This window comes from Gopherus flavomarginatus, chromosome 10 (assembly GCF_025201925.1).
Source record: "Gopherus flavomarginatus isolate rGopFla2 chromosome 10, rGopFla2.mat.asm, whole genome shotgun sequence".
In the NCBI taxonomy this organism is placed as follows: Eukaryota; Metazoa; Chordata; order Testudines; family Testudinidae; genus Gopherus; species Gopherus flavomarginatus.
The window spans coordinates 28,431,005-28,456,415 of NC_066626.1; the positions used below are offsets into that span (position 1 = coordinate 28,431,005).

Below are 25,411 nucleotides of genomic sequence, written 5' to 3' on the forward strand. Positions count from 1 at the left end.
AAGGAAGTAAAGTAAACATTGAAGAGACTAGTGATTCTGATCCTGATTTCTAAACTTATAAAACAAACCTAGATTTAGAATGTATTGAACTCTAAAACGACTGTTTTTTCCCATTTGGAAAAGGGAATGAATGTATGTAATAACCAGTACCAGGACTGAGTTTTTTACTAGCGTAATCAGTGATTTACATGTGTTCCTCTATTTTGGTGGTTTATTTTTAGTGCACTGTTTGAGTTTGTTTAAAACAACTCTTTTACTAGTCTACCTTTAAAATGATAAATTAAAATATATTGGAGGTTTATAAACTATAAATATACTAACCAACTCAAGTTAATTTAATATTCAAGGTTTGGTATGAACCTGTGGCACTTAGAAAAAATCTGAATCTAAACCATGTACAACAGGACATCCATTGATTTCTGTTTTTTTTTCATTTTATATAGTGGACATTGATTTGCATTCCTAATAAGGTTATTAATAACAGAGTGAAGGGAAGAGCAATAGCCTTCTGGTATATCAGTGATAAGCAAGAATATCAGTCATTAACTAGCACATCTGTAGTCATCCACACAGTACAAAACACCGATTTTATACACAACTTTGAAAAGTATAGTACAGAACAAGAAATAGTCATCTTTACAAAATGTTTACTGGACAGCAATGGAAATCAATACTGACTGCAGATATTACTTTCCATTTGTGCACAGTTTAGGGGCAAATCAGGAAACTTCAATCAAATTTAGACTAAACCTTTTCGTTTACTATGTTCCATTTGAAAATGAAAGGATATATCTACAATACAGGAAAAAATGAATGGGGTGTAAATCAACAGACATGTGAATTACCAGATGAGAGGTGCAAGGGTGGAGTTGCAGCAGTTGTATTTGTAATGTAGCTAGCACGCTGAGGCTTGATCTTGGTTGGTCCCTTTAGCTGCTACTGTAATACAAAGAATAATAACCAATAGTAGGTTTATGGTGTATTTGAAGCTGCTCTGAGCTTTGGAATAGTAGAAAGTCCCAGGTGACGTGGATTAGTGAACAAAGCGCAAATGCAGATGATAAAAGCTTCTTCATCAAATGGCTACCACCGCAACATATGTAATTATGGCCACAAGTCAGCAAAGCACTTAATAACATGCTTCGCGTTAAGCACATGAATAGTCCCCTTGAGTTTTTAGAGTGCTCTATGCTTTTCAGAATCATGCTCACAGAAAATCATGTACTTTTAGCACTTCACCTGCAGTGTGCCAACCAATATATTTTTGTTACAGGTTATTTTTGTAACCTGTAAACAATTTTTATTTGGTGTTTGATCAGCAAATTCCACCTGTGTGTATCATGCAAGCGAGGCACAATTTATAAACCCATTTTTGTAAGAAGAATCACCATTGTAATTTGAATATCCTTTGTATTAGTATGAGAGTTTGAATAGATCATAAGATTTACTGTGCCAGTTTAATCTGTGTACAATACACCAAAAGGGTCTGATCCTGTGTTTCTTATATAATCTATTGTCTTCAGTGGGGAAAAATGTAGGATCAAGAAAAGGAGGGTATGTGCGTATACTGGAAAGCAGTTAAGTCAAACTCACATCATTTTCCTTTCTAACTTCTTTGGAAGCATACATGCTGTACTGATGTATTTGGGGGAATAACTCATTTTTGAGGAAAATGTCCCAGCATTAATCACTCTGATGCCTTCTGTCTTTGTGGTTAAGAATGGCATTGAAAGGAAGGTAATATAATTTTTGAAGTTAAAGAATAATATGGGCTAGGAAAACTGGGACAGTAATGAGGAGAAATTGCTGTTGATTGTGCAAAGTTGAATATACCATGGGCCCCACCATGAGATATGAATGTGGAAAAAAGATTAAATCCTACAGAAATCCAGATTAGCACATAGATGTCTGAGCATTTAAATAATATGTCATTGGCACAAATTGAATATTACAATTGACACCTCTCAGAAAGGAAGAGTCTGCTATAACAAGAAACTTCTTACTGATGTTTCCTAACATACTTTTTCAAGTTTGTTTATATTGTACATAAATGGAAATGTGAAGATTTCTTTAATCTGCATCAACTTTCTTGCAATATTTAAAGCCTCGGTCATAATGCTTGTAACCCATTGACTTCATCAGGGCTTTGTGCAAGCACAGGCATCTGCCTATTTGCATCTCATTTCAGGATCAGGGCCTAAATCCTTTAGAATATTCTGAATTAAAACTTGAACCTGCACTCATTTGCACCGGCAAATAATTTAGCCTTTAACATTCAAACTAATTAGTAGTAAACTAATCCCTTTGAACCTCAGTATAGGCAGCCTGATAGGACTATGGAGACACCCAAGTTTGTATTCAGTTAGGGTGTTTTTGTTTGCTTGATTTTAAAAAAGAATCTCAGAGAATGAGGGTCAGATCTCTGAGCTTTGCTGTATTCTGCGTTCTGACTGCAGGAATGGAACGGAAGAAAAAAACAAAAACCTTTAGTTTTACAGAACCTTTACAGAACCATGTTTTATTAGGGAGGCAGGGAAGATGACTTCTGCTGTTAAGTACTCCCACAAATGCTAAAGGTAGGATAAGAACATTAATATTAAACACATTTATACAATTTCAGATAACAATGGAAGCTATAAATACCTTTCTAGTTCTCAGAACTCTCAGAATGATAGATCATGCTCTCCTTCACTTGCAGCAAAGCAATTTCCATCTTCTACCATCAACTGTCTCTGATATCAGGTCATGAACCCTTGTTACCCTGATCTAGTCCAATTTCAAGTGAATGAAGCAGTCAAAGTAAACCATTGCAATAAATAAGGACTTTGATTTGGGATTTTGAAGTTAGCAGGATTAAATTCTCTCTTTTTTAAGACATATATTTTTGCAGCATCTGATCCTGAATGGAATCTCTGGACCCTACCATAATATTAATACATAATAATTAATAATATGAAAATCTCCATAAACATGGAGTTGGAAACAGTCCTCTTTGCTCCCATTTGTTCCATTGTTTTTTCACCTGCACACTTTTGACTGGTTAAAGGTTTTCCTAAGACAGATTTTAGAAGTTCTAGCTTTGCTCATCCTAGGCTTTCACCTGGCACAACTTTCTATTGAACATGTATCATTTATTTGTGCAGATAGAAGAGACGTGTAACTTATGTTACCTTTATCTAACTCTCACCAAACTGTTAGATGTGTTTCCATTTCATATTAATCATGTTTAGTATTGAATTTTATTAGTGAGGTATTTACACATTGCCATGGGACAAATCCATTAGTATGTGCTGTGACAGACCTAGGTCAGTGGGGTACAGGAGTCTGGTAGAGGGCAAATATACTGGTTACTGGGTGAGTAGTTTTCTGTTCGCTGAGTGACCAGAGCAAGGGCTGCACTAGAGTAATCAGGAACCTGCTAGAACCAATTAAGGCAGACAGGTTGATTAGAACACCTGCAGCCAATCAAGGCAGGCTAATCAGGGCACCTGGGTTTAAAAAGGAGCTCACTCCAGCAGGGAGGAAGAAGCCAGAGGAGAGGAAGTGCATGTGAGGAGCTGGGAGCAAGAGGCACAAGGAGCTGAGAGTGAGAGGGTGTGCTACTGGAGGACTAAGGAGTGCAAGCGTTATCAGACAGCAGGAGGAAGGTCCTGTGGTGAGGATAAAGAAGGTGTTTGGAGGAGGCCATGGGGAAGTAGCCCAGGGAGTTGTAGCTGTCATGCAGCTGTTACAGGGGGCACTATAGAGAGCTGCGATCTACAGGGCCCTGGGCTGGAACCCGGAGTAGAGGGCGGGCCCGGGTTCCCTCCAAACCTCCCAACTCCTGATCAGACACAGGAGAAGTTGACCCAGACTGTGGGGAAGATCACTGAGGTGAGCAAATCTCTCAAGGACCCACCAAGGTAGAGGAGGAACGTTGTCACAGTGCCGACACAAGATTGGCTGAATGCAGCCATTAACATCTTTTTAAAAAAATATTATTATTATTTTCAGTTTCCCATTATGGTATCATTCATTTTATTTGGAATGTCCTTAATGGCTTTTATAGAATTAAAGGGCTAGGTGCCATAGAACATTATCCTGCCTGTTACTGAGGAAACATAAACTGCAATTTTTAGGTGCTCTCTTGAGGAGAATGAATGAGAAAGAGGTTAAACTTCGATTTGGATCAACGTTTGCTGAGTTCAAAAGCAAAATTCCAAACTTCTCTCATCAGTAGACTGAAGAGCTGAGTACCTAGCCTAATAGGGTTGTGTTTCTATCTCACACAGCAAAGATCAGGGCAAGCTGCGTGCTTAATTGAATGGGCTAAAGAGGAGTAGCATTTTCAAATCCCCTGCAGAAAAGTGAGGATGATATAATCTTTTATGGAAATACAATTGTATTCCTGTATTTGTAAATAAATGTTAGCTCTTGTACTACTGTTCATTTTTTAAGCCTATTTCAAGTTCCATTTTTAACTTTTTGTGTCATGGTCTATAACCCTGTGCTAGGATTATAGTGGTAGGGCCAGTTAAATAGATTTTTATCATTTTATTTATTTTCTTGGTGGAGACTGTTATGTTAAAACAGGTACAGACCAATGGAACCTGACTTTTGCTAATTTATACAATTCAAGTCTCATTAATATGCTTATACATATTCTCAAATGCTAATATGTAGTTTTATGTCCATAACCTTTACAACGGCATCTTCAAAATAAGTTATCCATTAATTTTCATTGCGACTTGCCTGAAGTTCAGATCTTATTTTGAAATCCCATATTTTTACACCAAACAATGTAGATCTGTGGCAACATTATTCCTTCATCATTATAGCTCTTATAATAAGACAATTTATTCTTGAACACAAAAGACCAAACAAGAAAATAAGATAAATACAATCACATGGGATTACAAAAGAAACAGCAAACAAGCAAGAATATTTGTACATGCTACATATCCCACCTACACCATTTGTTGAAGAATAGAAGACCTCCAGGTTCTTCAAACGTTGTTATTAAAAATAAAGACTATTAGATACACAAACTTCCATGTAAGTAATGCACATTTTGACACATGCCAATAAAGTAAGGAAACTCCAAGTTAAACATCTTGTTCCGTTGAATCAGTGTATGTCTCAGACCATTGTCTGGTGGTCTGTCCGTATATTCTGGAATCAGTAACAACACGCAACACATGCAAATATGGCAGGAATGTTCCTTAACTTTGAACGTTTTGCCTATGATCACTGTTTCTGACAAAAATGCAGCTGAGGCTATGGAAAAAATTGTTTGGGTTCATTCGGAAGCTTTTCTGTAGTTTTAAAATTTCTTTTTTTAGCCTCATTAATGCAGAAATTGGCTTTTGAAGTGACAGTAAAAGGAAGTTTTAGGAATTCAAAACAAAAAGTGAGTATTTGTCTCAGATATAGGAAATAAAGGATGCTGGTGAATACTAATTCCTTGCAAGTACCTTTAAAACTATAAAAGCTATGTTTCTGTTGGAAAAGCCTATATGACTATGGTCTATTACTAATCACATTTTCACTGAGACTACCTGAGGACTTTAGTCTTTTACTGTTCATCTGGTACCTGGTACAATTAGCTGCTTAAAATCACCATTTTAAACAAAAGTAAAACTTGTAAAGCTTCAACAGCTGCAAGAATTCATTCCTCAAAAAAGAAGTGGGAACCAAAGGATTTCTTCAGTTAGTTTAATGGGTCCATTACCCTTGTCAACTGATAGGATTTCAGATCCTTTATTGTCAAATAACTGGCCTCAGGTGACTTCCCCTAGATTTTAATAGTTGTTCTTTTGAAATGATGGCTTAGAAAAGCATGACATGGGTCAGAAGTGAAGGTGAGTAACATAATTTTAGTCTATTAATTGCACTGTGCATGGATGGGTATAAAACATCATTTTAATTGTGATTGGTCAAATAAATGGTGTGCCTACTTTGAATGAAATTGACTAGCAATATGCTGGAATCAATTTCCTTCTACAGTAGATTTGTATATACTAAGATACCATGCATGCTCCTAATGGAGAAATATTTATTTCAGACTCATGTAATGGCATAATCTGTAAATTCCAAAGAAAAGTTTCTCCGTACAATACCGTACTCAACAACTTTCATGTACTGTAGTTCACTGTGAATAAATTCACTATTTTGCAGCCATACAGGTGATTAATCATCTTTCTTATTAAATGCCTATTACAATAATTGGAACCCAACAATAGCTCCTAATTATAATTAAGGGGTATTAAATAAGGCTTTTTAAAAGTATATTTTAATAGAAGTTAACATTCGGAAAAGGTGTTGGATTCATAAAACTGAAATCAAAGTCATTTACTAAGCCACGTAACAAGTAATCACATGGAGGGGGCAGTGCCATCTTCCTTACCATATATACTGTAGTTCTGGGACACCAATAGTGCTAGGGCAGAGTGAGCGGGTAGCCTTCAAGCATATTCAATCCTTGGTTTCACTGCAGAGTATTTTAGGAACAAGCTAACCTGTTTGGAGCCTGAAGTTTTAAACAGCATAACTATACCCATGCACCTAATTTCCACACCTTGTTGGCACAATAACTGGTAAATGAGCATGCAATAATGGTAATTGTGTTCACAAATTAGATATCAATATATGTACAATGAGTTGTATACACACACTTTAGAAAATCAGGTGCTTAATGTAATCTAAATACATATGTTTGTGTTCTATGTCCATTGCTACGTATCCCCTTGTCAAATGTTTAGTGTATTGTGATAGATCTGTAATTATTATTTACTGTATTATAGTTTTCTGCATCAAGTATGAGAGACATGCTTGTAAACTTCTGGCAACTGCTGCTATCTGGGGAGCCACACTCCTGGGACTAAATCACTTTGACGATCCTGTATAGCTACTGCAGGAACATCTGCCATGTCAGATCCCCTGGTCCACCTGAGCTGTGCTTAGTCCAAGACTGATAGAAGTGGAGAGGGAGAGGACAAATGTGTCTTTTAAATGACACAACTATAGATACAATATGATGGGGGCTAATTTAGCTACAGTGAATCAGGAAAAAAGATCTTGGCGTCATCGTGGATAGTTCTTTGAAGATGTCCACGCAGCATGCAGAGGTGGTCAAAAAAGCAAACAGGATTTAGGAATCATTAAAAAGAGGATAGTGAATAAGACGGACAGTATACTATTGCCCTTATATAAATTGATGGTGCACCCACATCTTGAATACTGCGTACAGATGTGGTCTCCCCATCTCAAAAAAGATATACTGGCATTAGAAAAGTTTCAGAGAAGGGCAACTAACATGATTAGGGGTTTGGAACGTGTCTCATATGAGGAGAGATTAAAGAGGCTAGGACTTTTCAGCTTGGAAAAGAGGAGACTAAGGGGGGATATGATAGAGGTATATAAAATCATGAGTGATGTGGAGAAAGTAGATAAGGAAAAGTTATTTACTTATTCCCATAATACAAGAACAAGGGGCCACCAAATGAAATTAATGGGCAGCAGGTTTAAAACAAAGAAAAGGAAGTTCTTCTTCACACAGCGCACAGTCAACTTGTGGAACTCCTTGCCAGAAGAGATTGTGAAGGCTAGGACTATAAAAGCATTTAAAAGAGAACTAGATAAATTCATGGAGGTTAAATCCATTAATGGCTATTAGCCAGGATGGGTAAGGAATGGTGTCCCTAGCCTCTGTTTTTCAGAGGATGGAGGTGGATGGCAGGAGAGAGATCACTTGATCATTACCTGTTAGGTTCACTCCCTCTGGGGCACCTGCCATTGGCCACTGTTGGAAGACAGGATACTGGGCTAAATGGACCTTTGGTCTGACCCAGTACGGCCGTTCTTATGTTTTTATGAGTATTACACTCCCCCAACTCTGGAGTTTGCTAGGGTTTGGGCTGATCTCTGCTGTAAATTAAAGCAGTCTCAAAGCTTCTCAACTGATTGCTGGCAGCCAGGGATCACACAAACATATTGATATCCAGGCCATACTCCTTTTCCTCAGCTATGTCCCCTCTCACAGAGACAAAGAATGGCGATGAAGAAGGAACCCTACGACAGCTCTACACCATCTGTCCCTCTATATCAAAGAAATCTCAGGGGGACAGATTCTCCAGCTTTAACCTGACAAAATCCTATAATCTGGCTCTTTATCTTTACTGATCAGTAGCTGTTTCATTTTAAATGCATTGTGCCTATACCAGGGGCCATTCTGGCTCTGGGAGGAGCTTAAGTGAATTTATCCCTCAAGAGTACTGAAAACTTCCAAGTCATGCAAGTTCATTTTCTTTTACTTTGATCAGGACAAATAAATACAAGAAGGAATTTAAGTAACTTATTTCACTTTTAAAATGAGAAGGGAAAAAAAATCTATAATCAGTATTCAAAATTTAAATGGAAACAGCCCTCCCAAAGACAATGGCATAGGAAAGATTTGTTGACTTTAATGCAAATAATAACTAAGATTATGAAGTTATGGAAATCATTCCTTATTCCTGCACCTATTTCTGTGTATGCTGGAGAGCCTTAATTATCTCTCTAAATATTGGCCATCACATGCAAAACAGCAGAAACTTAATAGACCAATAAATGTGCTATAATTATCCCCCTTCTTGTCTGGAGTGTAAAAATGAAAAAATGCAAATAGAAATGTTTCTAATATACCTGATACAGCTACAATACTTGCTCCCTAAGACCAAAGTAAAAATCAAATTTCTATTGCATCACTTTGGATATTAGCATATGGACTACAAAAATACTAGTAAGGCGATAGCAAAACTATTAAGGAATTTAAAAAAATTGATCAATCCAAGAAAACAGGAGAACCACCAAGTAGTAATAGTGGGAATGTCTGATCTTCATTTTGCTTCAGGAAACTTTTTCCCTTGATCGGATTTTCAAGAAAGTCAAAAGAAAGAATATGTAGTTTTACTGGCAACAATAGCCCCAAAAGTGAGGTAGAGCAGAAGGAAAACAGGATTTATGTATCATAGGTCTCAGTGACCTCCAAAAAGTTGTAATAGTTTTAAAAGCAAAATCACAATGCATAGCATATAGGTAATGGCAGCAAAAGCTTTTTTAAGCAATTCCATTAAATGCTACTCAACCACCTGCCTCTACAATTGATCTGCCAGAACAACTGCAGTTATGTATTTTTCCTATCTTGGTGCTCATCACGTAGATGCATCTGTTGTCAAAGCCAGAGAAACTGAAGGACTTTTGTGGAAAACTCTTGTTCCATTACAAGAGGAAACCAAAAACAACAAAGCCAAACACAGACCATTGTGTTTTAGTCAGTATAATAATCCAGAAGTGAATTAAAGAGACATTAGATAAGTTTGATAAGAACTTAACTGAACTTCACAAGAGGAAAGGGAATTCGGGGGTTCAACCAGAATTTCAAGAGGCTATCAAGTGACAATATACTCAGCCAACAAGCCGCATCATCAGGAAAAATAAACAAACAAATTATTGTCACTGGCTGGTTTTACTCAGAAGGGGAGAGATTGTTTCTGGCAGCTGCAGAGAATTTCCTCTTTCTGAATTAAAGCCTCCATGAATGTGTCATGCTGCACGCAGGCCTTCACAAAGACATGTGCTGTTATACATACAGAAGAACATTTGAAAAATAGCCGTCCCAGCAGCTGGCAGGACATATTCAACTCTAAAAATATATTTCATTGTAATGATATTCCTAGAATTGGACATATCGATTATCCTAAAACAGGAAAGGTTGTCAGTACTTTTGCAGCAAGAAATCATCTTCCCAAAACAGTCCTGCAAACAGCAGCAGCATAAAAAAAAGTGTTTATAAGATTCTTGCGGTAATACAATAGAATGAGGAAGTTAGAGCAGTGTGTCCAAGTTCTGTCATCCAACAATAACCCAAAGGAGGTGGTTTTAATCAGTGGGTCTGAAATGTAAATGAAGTGAAATTCTGACAGTCTTAGATCAAAGGCGTAGAGAGGGATGGAAAGTTTCTCAGTTAAGTCTCTAAGGGAGCAGTCAGAGTTAGTCAGATAAACAGAACAAAAGTAAAATATATTCACATCCAAAAGTTTACTACATTTAGCTTTGATAGGAGAACCCAGAGTTTGTCTTAAGCCAGTGTAATTAACTGGTTAAGAATGTAGCAGTGGGCTAATGCGTTTGACATTATGATAGCAGACTATATGCCCACTGAAAACTTTGCTAATAAGGTGTGGGCTAAAGAGACGACACCATCAAAGGGATTTTCAACACTTTGATGGGCCCAAGAGATGTCGTTCCTAAATGGCATTCAGTTACTTAGTGATTGGTAATTCAGAAAAAGCGGGTTAATGCTTCTACATCTGAAAAGACTGAATTAGAGATGGCTGACTTAAGATTCATTAAAAACAAGCAATGAGCTTGGATTCTGACTTTAGAACACTGATTATTATGGAAAGCAAGAATAGTGATGTTAGGGTGCTCATTCCACTGCAGTTTTGTGCCCAGAAATGGAGAGCAATTCATTTACCATTAAGAGTCAGGTTAAATACGGTGTCTGAATCTCAGTCTTAAAAAGGATATTTAATAAAATTGCCTAGATCTGTGGGCCAGAGTAAAACAACCAACCGCATGGCATGCATTGGCACACTCCATTCATTTTAACTAGTTTACATGAAGTATAAAATTGGAGCAAATTATTTAGTGACAATCAAAGTCATTGCTACTTCTCCTGGTTTATTGGGCCAGAAAGAAAGAAACATTTTGGAGTTTACAAAACATACTTAAGAAAATCCATTCTCAAATTTAAATTTAAAAATTGTCATTTACTGTAGGTATAAAAAGAATTTCTATTAGACTCCAGAATATACTTCAGTTATAAAGTATATTCTGTAGTGAATTTCTACCATACAAAAATGCAGTATCAGGATTTTTAGTATCATAATAAAAACGTTTTAATTTAGTTAGGAACTCATACTCAATTTCTGATGTTTATATCCATTGCCCCCCTGTGCTGTGAGTCTCAGTGAATCTCAGAAGCTAAGAAAAGGCAGCTTAGTCTAGTACTTGGTAAGAAAACCCCTGCCCATCCCAGGAACACACATCTCATAGAAAGTGATGTTTGTGACTCATTAAATAACACAATGTCACTCTTCTTTCTGAATTAATATTGAATCTCTGCCCCAGCCCCACTGTTATATCCCCAAGAGGGATATAAATCAAGGTTGGTGTGGCTACTTTAGGTCATTAAAGATCCCATGGCACTCTCACGATTTAAGAAATATTAACCCTAGTTACACAGACACTTTTAACTCGGATTTTATGGTTACAAGGCTGCTTGCTCTGTATACCCTTTCTGATCTCTCTGAGTGCAGCCCCTGACATGTCAGGCTTAATATCCTGCAGTCAAATTTCACAGTTCTCTCACTCTTCAACTGAAATCTGTGTACACCACTAGTTTATGCCAGCCACTTATAACCATGCAGGTTCAGCTGTGTTTTTTCCCTTTAGAAGTCTGTGACCAGTACTATCCAGTAATGAATAACATTCTTAAAACAAATATATTTATTGAGCAAAGAGAACAAAGCTTTAGAGGTTTGTTTGGTTTTTTTTGTTTTTTGTTTGTTTTTTAAAAAAAACAACAACCCACAAGTCTTTAGATGTTTAGACCCATCTAATCTTACTTCACAATAAGCTAAGTTTAAAAGACTTCCTCCTTTACTCTGTAATTACAGGAACAGAACAGGCCCAGCCTGCACTCTTTTGTGTCAGTGGGGAAATGGCTAGATTTTTTTGTATTTGTTTATTCCAGTGTTTGGATTTTTTAGAAGATGTAAATTATTTTCCCAAGAAAATGCAATATTGGTTTAAAGTGTCATTAAAAAAAAATTATATCTTAAATCTTTTTAATGGCTTTTGTTTGTGAATATATTGTAGTTTACAAATCAAATTTTAAAATACTTCCTTCAGGATGAAAGATGATACATCAATAACAATGTTATTAATTAATTAATTTCAAAAATTCATTTGTGAACCTCACTAAACATTTGAAAATGCCATTATTTTTCAGATAAAGATTCTTTGTTTTTTTAAAGAGTCACTGGATAATGTTGTGTTGGAGCAAATTATGAAAAACATTCAGATTTCAGACTGAGACTACTCCACATATTAAAATTGTTTTAGTTGAAGACACACCTTTTGCAGCATATCTGACTACTTTTACTGGGTTTATTAGAAAAACAAAGGGCTCTCACTGAAATAACCGAAATAATGCATCATTAAATTAAACAATTGATGATTAGTCTAGAATTTTTTTTAAATATACATTTATGAGAAAACTGTCAAAAGAGTAACAATAATGGGATGCCTTCTCTGTGACCCTGATTCAAACTCATTGAAGACAATGGAAATACCCATAGATTTCTCTGGGATTTGAATCAGGCCATACGTTACCTTATAGAAAATCATGTTTAAACAATTGATAAGTTTTAAAGAAAGAAACATGTTTAAGTGTGTAATATAGTTTTACTGTGCCTTTAAAATTATTTTGGGAGGGGAGGAGGTTTCTAAGCTGTTGAGGGCTCCCATTTATGTTAATGGAAGAAAGAAGTGCCACTTGGATATTGTAAGTACAAATATAGGCCCCAATCCTGCCACAAAATAAGTTGTCAATTTCAGTATGTGAGTAGTTCCATCAACTTCGATGGGACCAGAGTTAGGCATGTTCATAAGTGTTTACAGTTCAAGGCTTTAAGTCGTTAAGTGTGGGCACGCACACTTGAAGCTACATTCTACCTATATTGTGAGAGGGGAAAAAAGAATCAATTTTGAAGCAACAAGTTTGATGTGATTTAAAATGTCTGGCCCAGAGTCTTCAGATTACCGTTGCTGTGCCATGGACAATTTCTCCATGGCAGCTGGATCACAATGTATGAACATTTTCCCTTTGTATTTTACTCTGTTTAGCGGAGTCCTTTTCATAACTGATTCTGCATTTATCTTCTAGAAGCCATGTGTCATCAACATACCTGAGCCCACAACTTGGAATATTTGATATATATTTAGCTTTATATTTAAAATCCCCAATACCTAAGCTATTTGCAGTGCTTTTTTGGTTTGGTGTGTATGTTTGTTCAGTCCGGTAAATCCACTAATAGTTTTGTCCACCATAAAGACATTGGATCTTTCCTTATGACAGTTGTATGGTGTATGATGCCCTTTCGATATGTAAGGAAGGATCTTCTCTAGATCTTTTAGCCTTAAGCTTTGCCTTCATTTTAAATCAATGTATTTGAAAAAGACTAAGTGTCTTCTAGAACAGAACTTCACAGAACTGGAAACTAATATATTATCTTTCAAAATAAATGGACTCGCCTTGATTTATAGAAGAAAGAAAACCCTATAAGCCCAGCTTGGGCCTGCTCCTTCTCCAAGTGAAGAGAATGGAATATAAAATTCACATCGATGAGATAAAAACAGAACAACCTGGTACAATCACAGGGTGGTGATAACTTCAATCTCTTATTTAGGGCTAGATTTAGTCTTTAGCAGAGGCACATGCAAGCATAGCATGTAGCTCTGTCTCCTCAGGAGGAATCCAGAGCCTCACTGTTCCCCACTTGCTTCTGAGGGAAGTAATTTGTTCCTGTTTCTTACCAGTAACACGTCTTCCCCACCTCAGTCAATGGTTCAGCCACTCCCATATCACCTGCACGGAGCAACAGTGACTCTGCAGAGCTTGCTCTTCTCTTAGCACCTGAAGCAACAACCTGGGGACTGGACCACCATGTAGCCCATTGTTTTCCTGCACAGTAGAGTGGTTCAAGGAGAAAGTTAGATTCCACCTGGAACCAGATAACTAATGCATCAAGCCTGCCCAAGGGCAACTGAATAATCTGATTTACCAGAATACATGCAACAAACAATGTGGCATGAATAGAGTCCACATATAATTCTTTGTAGCCCTTGTAGATTAAGTTATTAAAAGACATGTTAAACTGTAGTTAACATCATTTATCACTACTTCTTACCATTTCCAGACATAACAAATTTTTACTGCAATTTTATCTTAATTTACAATATGTTGAACTTTAGTTTGGTTACTACTCAACTACAGAGCTAAAAGAAATATAAAAAAAACCAGAGGCGAAGATTAAACTAGAGGATTTATTCCCTGTTTTATATTGTGGAATGTTAAAAGCAGTAAACAGAAGTGAGGAAAAATAAAAACTAGAAATATAAAGTTAGAAGGAAACCCGTATTTCCAGGGACTGGAGGACTTAATATAGGTCCTGTCCATCTATCACTTCTCGGAGTATAGATATTCTAAGAATATTAGACTTGGGAGCATCTTAGAATCAAAAAGTCATTTTTACATGAATGAAAATATTTACTCTTTATTAAGCAATAGCACCTTTCTTTCTTTCTTTCTCTTTTTTTAGTATGTTCCAAATGTGTTTAGTTTTTAACTGAGAAAAATATCCAGCTGTCAACATTTTTCCATTCTGAGCTGTTGTCTCAAATGGTAATAGCATGATTTTCCAGGATTTGGCTAATTAATTACTGTTAATTAAGCATCGCTCTACTAAAAGACAGCACTTTTTCCTCATTAGAGTTTTTGTACCAAAATGTTTCCCTAGATGCTGGTGGTAGAATCATGGCAGCTTAAACACAGAGGATGGAGCTTGAATGTGCAGCTACTGGAGAATTCATTAAATGCATTGTCAGAATTGCAATGCCTCTTGACAAGTGGGATGGCAACTAAAAATACTTTCCTCCTAGGATGAGTTAAGACTGTTTGTATGAAATATTCTGTTGGTGGGCAAAGGTACCATCATGTGCTGAGCTGGAAAAAACAGTGTCGCCATGTAATCCTGTTCTTCAACTTCTTACTGATTCAATCTGTGAATTTTCTTATATTTGTTACATTACACCAATGAACAAGTGTAACCCACATGCCTCCTGCGTATGGTGTTCTGTCCCATCCAGCGGCACCAAAACCACTTAGAGAGTGAGATTAATGAGTCTGCTCTACAATCCCCACAAGAACAAACTAAACCTCACCAGGCCTATGGCTTTTAGTTCATACAGTAGAGGCTCATGCACTAAGCTCCAGAGGTCCCAGGTTCAATCCTGCCTACTGAAGACTAGGGTCTGTCAGTGTTACTGAAACATCGTGTCCCTTTTTCCCTGTTAAATCTAAAACTGGAGATAGGTGTGGGAAGCAAAGAAGCAAAGTTCGCTGTCATCTGAGTCACTGACAGACCATCCGTGTGAAAAATATGCAGTTGGTGCCCTGGTACATTGCTGGGGGAATGCACATGCATATGGGGGCAAGGGGAAGTTGGCAAAGAAACACTCTGGGGTGTTTACTTCTATACAAAATTCAGGTATTTTATGGCAGAAAATGTTGTGTGTCTTAATAATGATCTTTGCAGCGTCAAAGGTTCCATGGTTTCAATTGTTTTTAGAGTACATAATTCACAGCTGTGGACCAAGGGGTCAGCACTGTAAAATAATAACTATGCTTTCTGTGAGGAATGCAGAGCAGGACATTATTGAGAGAACCAGGCATCCTGCACTGATTCCTTGAGAACTGGAATGTTGAAGCCAGGATTTTGGGTTCAGTATAATTAGACTGCCATACTGCCTCCATGCTGTCATGAATTCTTCCCCTCACCATGCAATGATAAATTCAGTCTCTTTAACTGTGTGTTTGTAGAGCTATAAATATATTTTGGACTGGAATGTCATACCAATTACTTTTTACTAGTCAGGGAGCTAAGACCTGGACCTGGGAAGAAATGGCATAAGGAGTTAAAGAGGGCTTCCTGCTATAGGACTAGCTCCATCTCCCACTGAGGGTATGGCTACACTTAAAATTTCAAAGCGCTGCCGCAGAAGTGTCAGTGTGGTTGGAGCGCCAGTTCTCCCAGCGCTGCACGTAAACCACATCCTCTACGGGTGTAGCTTGCAGCGCTGGGAGCCATGCAAGCTACGCTGCAGCACTGATTACATAGAGGCTTTACAGCGCTGTATCTTGCAGCGCTCAGGAGGGTGTTTTTTCACACCCCTGAGCACAAAAGTTGCAGCGCTGTAAAGTGCCAGTGTAGCCAAGGCCTTAGTCTTTCTACTGACTTTAATGAGGGTTGAACTGAGCCAATAATAAAGAGTTTTAATCAGTCCCAAACTAACCCTTGTTAGCTGCTCAGATTGCTCACACGTACACCAGAGACAAGAGAGAGACTCAGGGATAGCCTAACTTGCATCCATCCTATAAATAATCTCTCTCCTTGTCCCATTCAATCCAAAGAAACCAATACAACTCCTTCCTTCTTCTCTTTATCTACAAATAATGAAAGGGCTTGCCGCTATTAGCCAGGATAAGCAGGAATGGTGTTTCTAGCCTCTGTTTGCCAAAAGCTGGGAATGAGTGACAGGGGATGGATCACTTGAAGATTACCTGTTCTGCTCATTCCCTTTGGCACTGGCCACTGTTGGCAGACAGGATACTGGGCTAGATGGACCTTTGGTCTGACCCAGTAGGGCCATTCTTATGTTCTATTGACACAGGGGAGAAGATTTTAATGAATGTGTGTGAACGCATATGCGCACACAGACAGAGCTCCATCCTAATTGGCCCATGAAACACCTGTGCTATATAACCTACATTGAGAAACAACACTTATTTGCAAAACTTCAAAACACTTTGAACATGCAAGATCTGGTTGGAAGAACTTTGTAACTGCTAATTCTGTATCTTCATATATATTTTGGTTTTTGGTAATGTATGTATATAAGGGCTCCCTTGCCTTTCTCTTTAATAGTAAAGAGCTTTCACTTGCTATTTATATCACTCAAACTCTTGATATTACTCATACAGCTTGTGATAGCATTTTCCAATTCCAGAGAAAGTGTGAGAGAGGCAGAAGATATGATATAAGTATATAATAAAAGTTAATCTAAATATATATATATATTTAGTAATTATTGATGTTTAGTGAAACAGAATAATTAATTGAATATAATTTATTCTTTCTGGTTTCAAATGAACTTTTGAGTTCCGATGTGCATTCAGGTCTCCTGCTGTTGACTAATGTAAATCTTTTGCGTTTGGTTGGTTGGTGTGTGGTTCTTTTTTAAATGTGCTTTAGTTTTTAATGGAAGTGTATATGGCACTGTGCTGATTTTGCTGCAGTTTGATGAGCTGTATTGTTGGATGAAGAATTTTCTGTTAGTGGGTCCTCTGTGACACTACTAGAAATGTTTTCTCTGTGCTTTATTGACACATTGCAGAGCAGAAATGCTAAAACTGGAGCCCACTCAATATAAAAGCAATTAAACACACTATTAACTTTCTGCATGTGTTTAATCCATTCCTATTCAGCAAAGCTCTTCAACATATGCTTAATTCTCACTGAATTAAAGTAATCCATAGGCTGAAATTTGTTCACATGGCTTATGTTGTGAATAAAGAATGAATATGTTCATGGAAATCAAGGATGGTTATTCACAAACAGAGAAAAGGACTCCCTAACCCTAACCCAAAAACTTATTTAGAACCAGTATGTCAACCAGCTATAAAAATGTGATGTAAGAATAAGGAAAGTGGGAAAGGAAATCTGGAGGATAAACATAAGGAAGATGATAAAATAGCATTAAATAAATATGGCAAAAGAGAAGGCAGGAGAAAAAAAAATCAGACATATAGAACAGATTCAGACAAAGTAATAAATATATAAAGAGTTGCATGAAGGAAGGAACCTTGCAGACTAAATCAGGAAACAGCTGAATAAGCCTCACATATTACTGGATCTCTGTCATGACTTTGGTAGTATAATAATGGGGAAGGGGGGAAGAGTGCATTTTTCCTCTTCTCTTAAACTGATATCTGGATTATAGTCATCATATTACTGTAAAAATTGCTGAGAAATACACTGAAGAATGCACTGTATAAAACTAATCTTTCTCTAGCAAAACTGAACAATCAGTTCAGTAATAGCAGCAGTAATAATACTAGTAATTAATAATACCAATACCCTAAGCTCCTGACATGGGTATGCTAGGAATATCTGAACAGCTATGTCCAAACTACTCATTCTTTAGTGAATGTAGCCATTTCAGACAACCCAGCTTGTAAAACAGGGTTCAAAATTAAGATGGCCTAGCTGGCTAGGTAAAGGGCCCAATAATCTGCTCTCTGTAAAGGGGTGTTGCCAATTACTCTCTTTTCATCAATAGGGGAGCAAGGAAGTCAATGGCACCAGTGACAAGCTGGATTTATCCATTGATCCGCAGCCAAATGGAGGCAAACTGAGTTCTACATGCATGAGAATGGCAAGGTAAGTACAGTCATCTCTCAGTCCTCTCTCCTAGATCTTTTAGGTATTGTACAAAATAGATGTGTCATCTTGATATGGTATGTATTGTACCTCTCTATTGATATAACATGTGCAGCAGGTTTAAGATAATTCCTACAAGGTTCCAAGGGCCAGAAGTCATTCTGTATCCTACAGCATCAGCGTTCTAACTGAAGAAAGCTTGTAGCATGGGGTTTACTTACAGGGACGTCACAGTAACTGAAAGGGATAATGCAACATGTGAAGTAAATCAAAGCACGATTAAAGGTTAAACGTATACATGCAGCATGCAATCATTTTGGGGCTTATTGGACTTTGGCCAAATTGAAGAACACTGAAACACGCAATGGGATTATGTGAAGGGAAGTGGAAAGAATACTATACATTAAGGTCACGTGCTAACGTGCATCCCATCTGGGGAAAACAGGAAATAAATTACATGTGACTCCCCTAGGCCTATGACAGTCTTAGGGAGACAAACATTCTAATATTGGGAGTTATGAGAGATCTTGTAAATTTAAACAGAGCCTAGGGGCGGGAGGGAAGGAATCCTTTCAAGAGGCACTGCAAATGGTAAAAGGACTATAGTAAAAATTGAATTTGGCTCTAAGACAGAATGGTAAACTGTACTGAGAGAGCTAGTGCGTTTTGAAAAAAAAAGTGGGGCAGGGGCTTTGGTTTAAATGAGACTGGAAAAGACTGAGCAGATATGATCAGTACAGAGCCAGTCCTATGAGGAAACCAGCCTTCTGTCAGGTGCTGGTGACACTCAACTTCCTTTAAAGTCAATTGCAGTCAAAGGTACTCATCACCCAATAGGTTCTTGGCATCTCAGAAGTCAGAGCCAATCGCCAACAATACAACAGCAAATATAGAACTATTACTACGCCACAAAATCTGAAATATGTTATTTCCTGTTCAAAGTACTGATAAACAGGGACATGAGGTGCCAAAATAATAGACTAGAGCTTGTCCAAAAAGATTCTTTGAACAAATTCACATCACCCATTAAAATAAGGGCTGAGTCTGGATAAAACATCTGACATCACCTCTGACAGGAAGGTCCAGAGGGTGAAGGAGCAAGGGCACATATTCTGTTCTCATCCATCCTCCCAGTTGAGGATCAGGGCTCAGGCAGGGGCGCGTGCGTCCTGGAAATGACTGAGTGGCTGCGCAACTGGTGTAAACCAGAGGGTTTGGCTTCCTGAACTGCGGGAAAAAGGTCTGCTCAGAAGAGATGGGGCACCTGATCTAGAATGGGAATAGCATCTTCATGCACCAAATTGCCCACCTGGTGAGGAGGGCTTTAGATTACATTCAAAGATGGCAGGTGACAAAAGCCTGGATGTAAGCATGAAAAAGGTGAACTTAACAAATTTAACAGATGTGGCGGGGGACATGGGAAATTACAATAGGGTCATAGGAGCAGCAAGCTTTTACAGATCCAGACTAACACGGCTAACCCTCTGATACTTTTAAGAACACTTTCACTGCAGATTTGACAAAACGCAAAGAAGGTACCAATGTGAGATTTCTAAAAATAGCTACAGCACTTGATGCAAGGTTTAAGAATCTGAAGTCCCTTCCAAAATCTGAGAGAGATGAGGTGTGGAGCTTGGTTTCAGACGTCTTAAGAGTAACACTCCGATGCGGAAACTACAGAACCTGAAACACCAAAAAGGAAAATCAACCTTCTGCTGGTGGCATCTGACTCAGATAAGGAAAATGAATATGCTTTGGTCCGCTCTGCTTTGGATTGTTATCGAGCAGAAACTGTCATCAGCATGGATGCATGTTCCCTGGAAGGTGGTTGAAGCATAAAGGGACATGTGAATCTTTAATGCATCTGGCACATAAATATCTTGCAACGCCAGCTACAACAATGCCACAAGAACAGCTGTTCTCACTTTCAGGTGACATTGTAAACAGGAAGTGGGCAGCATTATCTCCTGCAAATATAAACAAACTTATTTTTCTGACTGAACAAGAAAGAGGACTGAAAAATTTTAGATTATTTTATTTTATTTTTGAATGCAGTATTTTTTGTACATAATTCTACATTTGTAAGTTCAACGTTCATGATAAATGGATTGCGCTACAGTACTTGTATTAGGTAAATTGAAAAAAATATGTATTTTGGTCTTTTTACAGTGTAAATACTTGTAATCAAAATAAATCTAAAGTGAGCACTGTACACTTTGTATTGTGTTGTAATTGAAATCAATATATTTGAAAATGTAGAAAAGATCCAAAAATATTTAAATAAATGGTATTCTATTATCGTTTAACAGTGTGATTAATTGTGTGATTAATCGCAATTTTTTTAATTGAGCAATTAATCGCGATTATCTTTTTTAATCACTTGACAGCCCTAGTAAATTAGTATCATTTTCCTCCATACTATGGAAACATTTTAGCTAACACACATTGCTCTTCTGCTTCCTTAATGTTTCACTGTATTATTCTGTTTCATTTGTAGTATTTAAGGCTTCTGTAAATACTTACTCATATGAGTAATCTCATTAAGTTCAGTGGGTACTACATGTCAATGGTTTCCAGATTGATACCCATAGGTGCAGTGTAATTATTCAATCACAAAAAAAAATTCCATGGTGTAGCACTAAAATAATGGAGAAACCACAGAAAAATACAGTCATAGCCATAAATTTGAATTTTAAGTTTATTCAGAAATAAGTTATTTTTATAAGTGAGTTTATTGAAGACCAGTAGTCTGATTCTCAGCTGTGTCAATCAGTGTTGCTCCAGAAAAGTTAAAATAGAATGAAATAGTGGACAAAAAAGGCATTACAGACAGAATGGTTGAATACAAAAATCTGCCATTTTTATAAGACTTCCACTCCTGTCCAGGTAGCTCAGCATCTGCTAAATGAGGGTTTAGCACATTTGGATCAGCTTAGTTGGAATTCTCTAAGAGGCGAGGTGCAAAAACAGCAAGAAGTTGAAATAATAGTATCTAAAAAAAAGTAGATATAAAAGTGTTTGGTCCTAACTGGTTAGCAGCCTGGGGACTCGTTTGTTAAGTTTTACTAACAAAAATGCAGATCTTCAGTTTGGACCATGTGTGCCCTTTTGTATTTGCTACCTAAATATGTTTTTAAGGTGAATCACATAGTATGTGATTTGTGCTTCGCTTCTTTAAACCTATCAGGGTTTTCTCTCTCGATTTTTTTGGGGTGGAAGGAAACATCACTTTAGGTTACGGGTAGTTGGGGAAAATGGCAACAATTGTGGTTCATTGCCCTGTAGCAAAGCAGCTCTGACTGCTCCTAGTGGAGAGCCGTGGCTTGTGTCACAAGAAAGCCCATGCTGTATCCATTTTTTTTTCTCCATTAATTCTACTTTCTAACTAGACAGGTTTATTCCAAACAAACAAAGATGTTGAACTATATCTAAAAGGTAAGAGCTGCCTGCAGGCGCCTTGTGTGAAGGCAATACCTTATCACACAATGATTAAGCACACCTTTGCCCACAGTTCGGTAACAAAGTGCCAATGGGGCTTAACCCCAACTGGTCGACCACAGGGTATACAATGTCTTTTTCACATGGAGAAAAGGCAAAAGAAATAGGCTGTGAAACTAATAGATCTGTCTGTATACCACCCCTCACTGAGCAGGGCATAGGCAAAGATAAGAACACAGAAGAATGTTCATATCTCTTTTAGGCACAGTCATCACAAGACAGAAGTGTATTGGCATGGTGGTTACACAGCTGTCAGAGCCAGAGTCCATAAGTGCTTGTTAGCAGAATTCAGTCCAGCATAAAAATCCTGTTTCAATTTAAAATCACTCCGTTGCAAGGGTTTTGTCAGTCTGCCTCTTTCCCACGTGTCAACATCATTGATCTTTCTAAATTTGCCCAGTAAAATGAAAATTATATGAAGTATAGTTCTGCTTTTATGTGTAAGTGTGAGCGGGGGGAGGGGAGAGAGAAGAAAGCTTCATGTGGCCGTTTGCTCAACTGTTCATTGGCTTGTTGCCAATGTCCAATGAAATGTGTGTGTATAAATACTGTGTAAACATTTTTATTGTGATTGTGAAACTAAGGGAAGCCCCTAACCACCACCTTCCCATCTGTCATTATTGGCTAAATACATTTGAGAGTTCTCGTTACCTGAAGTTAAACTGTGACTATTAATGTGTGGCAAAGTGTAATTGTAATCTGATAAACTTTAACTATCCAAATCCTAATCTTTAAAACAAAAATAGGTTTGATGTCGGTCACTATTTTTTTAAATAGCCATATAGCTAGAGTTAGGAGTAAGATGTTTTGTCCTTTTTACATTATAAACCTGAGGTGCCATGTATTTAGCTGAGACCCCTTTCCTATGTGTCAACATCATTGATCTTTCTAAACTTGCTCGGTTCTCCAAAGATAATTTTGTTTGTCCCTTCATGTGGGAAATGTAAAATATTTTTGTTAATGAAAGTAGAGTCTGTTTGTTGGCTTTGTCAAAACTAAAGATTGTTACACTATACATTTTTATTGCCAATATAAGGAAGAGTGAACAAAAAGATGACTTGTGACGCACAATTCCAAAAAAGAAGACAGAAAATCAATAAAAATAAATTCTGGCTCTTGAATTAAGTTTACTAAATAACATTGTTAATATCTTAGTCAGTTTTCTATTGAAATAATTGAGCTGCAACACTTGTGTAGAGTCAAATCCTCAGTGTACACTACCTGCGATGTTTTGCATACAAAGTATCTTCTAGTACTTGACTATATTCAGGTTATTAAAGCATGTCAAAACAAATTATGCACCTGAGATTAGTTGTAGTTAACATTTTATATTGAAAAGTACTTTTCCTTTTAAACATTCACCAAAAATGTTTATGATAAAGATGTCTTGTTTTGTTCATCTTTCCAATATCCATTAAAGTCATGTGTTGTTTATTCCTAAGGGAGATCTCATAGAAATGAGGGAAGCTGCGGATAATTTAGGAGGGGCTCAAGCTAGGAAACTAGTACAAAAAATTGTGAACATTTTAGAGATTTCTAACACACTCACACCCCCTTTTATGCATTTTTATGAACACTTATGAGAGTGAAGTCTGGTTCATAAGTGATTATGAAAGGTGAATTGGGTCCCATTGCTATAATTACTTTAATCACCAAAGTTTATTTTTTTGCATGGGGAAAAATCCCTTCAGAAATGAGTAGTTTATAACTATTATTCTATTCCTTCAAGGAATAGAAACAATACCTCGTTGCTTAGGTGACCAGTCACACAGATCTGACATCATGTATTCAAAGGAATACTAGCAGCAAACAGTTCATGAGCCACTCATAGTTTGAAATACCTTCACCAAAAATAACATCTCATATACTGAACAAATCCATGAAGACTGCAGTCTTATAATGGACAAGTGCTGAACTGGATCAGGGCAGGATTCACTAGTTATATTGCTTGTTGACAATTGTTTTCCCATTTCTAAAAGGGATAGTGAAGCTGTTTCCAGTGAGGGTTCTTGACGTGTTTGCTTGAGTTCGAAATGCAGGATCGTGTTCACAGTTGCTGCTTTTACTTCAACAAACACTTCACAACAATAGAACTCTCAGTATTTTGCTTTGTCCCTCCCTATTATGTCTCTACCAGCTACAATTGCCAAAGAAATTTAATATTTGTGAAACTAAAAAAATAGTGGATTCCACAAGCCAATTTGTGGAAAATTTTAGGGCCTTTACATTTCACAAACGTGGAAGAGTGAGAGCCAAAGTGAAAATGTTGGAGCAAAATTGTGTGGAAAAATGTTCATCAGTTTGTCAGCCATGAAAAAGGACCTAGTAAAGTGATTGTTACATGCTCTATCACGTCACATTACCTTTTGAGAATGGGTCTGTCTTAAAAACACAGTAATAAACAAATAAATAACATAAAATCTAATTAATACATAAAGTAAATAGCAGCTGACAAAATATTCAAGGGAAAGCAAGGACAAAATTCATAAATCAAGATAGTTAATTATTATTTCCAATACTTGTTACGATGAAAGATGGCACTATCTAGGCCATTTCTCAGTAGGATCTGTCATGAACAGATGTCCACTGCCTTGGGTGAACATGTGCAAACTGAGATGTGTCTACCGAGTGCATCATTAGTTTCCTTCTGTTTTTAAGCCAATGAGGCTGAAGAACAAATTAGTCACCTGGTCCTTGCCAAACTCTAGTTTTATTAATCAAAAGTGGTACATTGCTTAATCAGTAAGGGGTGAGGCAATGCTAGAGCTGAGCTCAATTTGGGTAACAAACTCATATTAAGAAGGAATTTGGCAATTTCAGATTGGAATAGGAATTTACCAATTTCAGAGTCCCCCCCCCCCCGATGTAGCTTTATTGGTGTAAATTAGTGTATCCGCTTAGGACATTCACTTTGGATGTATTAAAAATGTGGATATAGCTGATATTCAAACAAGTAACATTCAGGTAAGAGAGAAATAGGAACAATGAAAAATTCTAAACTATCACCAGACTTACTGAGAATGAAATTCTGTGGGGCATTTGAAGTGCATTCACACTTTTTCTTCTTGGTCATAGCTAATAAATCTAGTGGGCCAAATTCTGAGGTTCTTGCTAAAATAAAGCCTGAAAGTAATAGGATATGATAAAAGTATATGTGATCTTGCACAGCAATACTGCAGCAGAAGAGGCCAGTGCAGGTTGAGGGTGAACAATATGCGGAGATGTCTCACAGCACAAATATGAGATGCCCTTTCTACACACCTCAATATTGAAATCATCCATTCAGTCTTGGACACCTGTCCTTCTTTTGCAGTCACTTCAAACCTGTGTCTGTTTAGGCTTCATCCCTATGACACAGCCTTAACCCTTGGTCTCTTTACAATGGTGCCTATTTCCTATCTGAACATAAACATAAAACAGCGATGCCCCATTGGTTTAAACATATTCTCATTGGCCCCAAGTGATAAAGATTTAATTATTGAACCATAATGGATATATTATTGTAACATTCCTTCACCATGCACACTAACAATTTCCCTTACACAGTTCAGACAAAGGGGATGTGTAGATAACGGCCTGATATGTGAGTATATCAGTCCATATTCTTA

The 25,411-nt window shown here is 37.3% G+C and overlaps 1 long non-coding RNA gene across 1 annotated transcript in view; it reads left to right on the plus strand.

Moving 5' to 3' along the window:
* Window positions 1-25,411, plus strand: part of LOC127058984 (uncharacterized) — a 115,649-nt gene that overhangs the window by 52,089 nt on the left and 38,149 nt on the right. Inside the window, exon 2 of the long non-coding RNA XR_007776518.1 lies at window positions 18,205-18,305. This is a non-coding gene — a long non-coding RNA (uncharacterized LOC127058984). The remainder of the gene's footprint in view (window positions 1-18,204; window positions 18,306-25,411) is intronic.